The 3,153-nt window shown below is 61.0% G+C and overlaps 1 non-coding gene across 1 annotated transcript; it reads left to right on the plus strand.

Moving 5' to 3' along the window:
• Positions 1-235: 235 nt before the first annotated feature.
• LOC118889324 lies at positions 236-349 on the plus strand. Its single transcript, XR_005018465.1, has one exon. It is a non-coding gene; the product is annotated as a small nucleolar RNA SNORA57 (small nucleolar RNA).
• The last annotated feature ends 2,804 nt before the right edge of the window (positions 350-3,153 follow it).

Here is a 3,153-nt window from a genome sequence, read left to right on the forward strand (position 1 = left end):
GGCACTTCACTTCCGTGGTCCTCCTCTCAGTAACCATCACCCTGTCTACTCATGACTGAAAACACCAGAAAAACCCTGAGGGGTCCTGCAGGACCTCCGCCGCAACACCAGAAACAAGGACAGTCACGGCCCAGAGGAGCCTAAGACGCAACGCCGATGCAGTGTGGGATCCTGGGGCAGAAAAAAGAGGTGAGGGGAAAGTCAAGGGCATATGAATAAGACTCTGGACTTTAACCCTCCTTTTCTTGGCAGGGATCTGGCGTGCAGTCTTGGTCCACGTAATGTAAGGACTCTGGCCCCCTCGGTGTCATGTCTTCAGTACTGGCAGCTTCCAAGCTCCAGGACACAGGGCAAAAAAAAAAAAAGACTCTGGATTTTAGCTGGTGACAATGTACAATATTGGTTGATTATTTTAACAAACGGACCACACAATGGAGAGTGTTAGTAACAGGGGAAGCTGGGTGTGGGTGTGTGGGAACTCTCACTCCTATCTCTGCAGTTTGTCTGTGCATCTAAAGCTATTCTGTTAGAAAAAGTTTATTTAAAACATAAAAACGGGGACTTCCCTGGCGGTCCAGTGGTTAAGACTTCGCCTTCCAATGCAGGGGGTGCGGCTTTGATCCCTGGTCGGGGAGCTAAGATCCCACATGCCTCGCGGCTGAAAAACTAAAACATAAAAAAAAAAAAAAAAAAAACCAGAAGCAATATTGTAATAAATTCAATAAAAACTTTAAAATGGTCCGCATCAAAAAAAGTCTTAAAAAAGAAAAACACAAAAACGAATTTCAGAAATCCTGTTGGGGGTTCTGCGTGGATGAACACAGCTGGCGGACCAGGGGTGCTGTGCAGGGGCGGGGGTGAGCAGGCCCCGGGCCTCTCAGGTTGCCCTCCCCCCAGCCTCCCGGGCAGCCTGCGCCTTTCTCCCCTTCCCGGCGGCTGGAAGCACAAAGCCCTGCAAGGTAGACTCCAGCCGTCCCTTTGTTCCCAGCTAATTCTAATTGCAAAGCTCCCCGTGCCTGGCAGCCTCCAAAGAGGAGGGCCCCCCCACCATCTCCAGCTGCGAGGTCCTCTAGGCATAACCAGTCGACCCGGGGCCGGACGCCCTCCCACCCCGCCCACTCCGAGGTCCACGGTCGCTGCGGGCTCTGGGTCCAATCCCCAGCCCGAATCTCCAGGCCTCCCTGGACAATGGGGGCCCCGGGCTCGCCCTCCCTCCACCGCCCCCCTTTCAGCTCGCCCCTCCTCCCCTCCCCTTCCTCCTCAGACCCTGCTCTCACCCCCAGCCTAACTGCGGCTTCTGCCTGGGGAACGCTTTGCTGCTCGCCCGGGAGCGGTGGTAGCGCACACCCACCCCCTCGTGCACGTGCTTGGGAACCAGCCTCGAAGGGCCATCAATACCAGGGCCCGGCGGGGGGCAGCCTCCTGCCCTCAGCTGAGGTTCTGCCGCAGGGGGAGGGGGTGTTGGCAAATACACCTTTGCGAAGAAGCCCTGAGAACCCACCAAGGGCTGGAAACCCCTCTGCCTCTGTTCGAACACTGTAGACGTCCCCATCAGTTGGGATGCTCCTAAGGGCTGCTCGGGTCAACACATCAGAGGCCAGAGCTCCGACCCCAGCTCCCACTTTGAGAAACTCCTGCCTGATCATCCCGCCAGAGGCGAGGATGGGCTCGTGATCCTCATGCATCTCCAAAGCCCAGCTCACCCCGGCTGGACACGGGAGGCGGTGCCGCTGTGTGCAGGGGTCGAGGGCTCCCGGGCCTCCCTCTTTAGCCTCCTGGGCCAGGTGGCAGCTGAGCTGAATCCCACAGGATCGGAAGGAGGTGCGGGGAGGCGCAGCGCCCTCCAGCGCTGGAAAGCCCGTGGGCCAGCTCGTGCCCGATCTCGCACGCCTCGGAGGAGAATGTAGGTTGATCTTCAGCATAGAGGAAAGCACAGGGAAGAGCAGATGGGGAGGGACCGGTCAGATCTGTGCTGCTGAGAGAAGCACGTGGTGCTCGGGCCACAAGGGGGAGACCACACGGCGTCTGGGGAGGCAGGGGGTGGTCTCATTACCCACAGGGGAAGACTGGCGAGGGGGAGGGAGCTGGGGGGAGGGTGTGGCCCTGTCGAGCCTGGTCTGGGGGCCTGTTGCACCCCCAGATGCGGAGGCCCCTGCTCCGAGTGGCTGGTGGCGGCTCGCCCTTCGCAGCTCTCTTCAGCCACCTCCGGCCCAGCCACCTCGCTCATAGCAGCCTCTGACCCCACAGAGACAATGGCAGCCGCAGGTGGCAGCTCCCTCCCTGTCCTGCCACTGGCCTTGGAACACGTCCCCTCCCCTCCTGGGCACAGCAGGCAGCCGAGGTCCCCACCCTTGGCTCTGGCCACGCTTCCCAGGCTCCCTCGGCCTTGCTCAGTTCACCCTCTGCCCTCTTCAAAAGCGCCATTCCCGAAGTGCAATCAGCTCACCACATCCTTCTCCAGCCCCTGCCTTCTCTCCCCACCAAGCTCCTCGGACCAGCAGGTTCTTAAATTCTTGAGTCTCCTGCCCCCGGCCACGGGCCTCACTTCCCTGAGCTTCCCCTGGCGCCATCCGGCCTCTCCATCGAAGCAGCCCTCACCCAGGTCACCGCCACAGCTAACGAACGCCCTCCCCTCGCAGGCGTCACCCCCTCGGCCTGCAAGCACGCCCTGCCCCTTCCCCTCCACCTACTCCACTGGATCCTCTTTCCTCTCTCAAACTGCACTGGGGTGCCTGTGGTTCACTGGGCCGGCCCCCTTCCCCCTCAGTCCTCGCCCTGAGGGTAGCCCCTGCTTCCCCAGGCCATCTGTGGGTCACTCTTAGGCTGGGCCGGGGAAGGCTCGAGATGGGGTCTTCTGAGGAGCACTGGGACTCCGCCCCCTCGAGGGTCCCCGAGCCTCCAGTGCCCCCGCCCCGCCTAAACACCGGAGACCCCGCCTGTCTCCCGCACAGGCCCGTTAAGGCTCCTCCAGCACGCTTGGGTGCAGATGCTGCCCCCCCCCTCACCTAACAGGTTCAAGCCGGCTCAGGCCGGAACTGCTTGTCTTCCTAAAGCCGCCCGGATGACTGAGGGTTTAGCTTAACGGGATGAGCCATCTGGGGACTGCAGCGTGGCGACTGGGGAGCCTGGGACTGGGGGCAGGGGTGGGGGTGG

Source organism: Balaenoptera musculus, chromosome X (assembly GCF_009873245.2).
Source record: "Balaenoptera musculus isolate JJ_BM4_2016_0621 chromosome X, mBalMus1.pri.v3, whole genome shotgun sequence".
In the NCBI taxonomy this organism is placed as follows: Eukaryota; Metazoa; Chordata; class Mammalia; order Artiodactyla; family Balaenopteridae; genus Balaenoptera; species Balaenoptera musculus.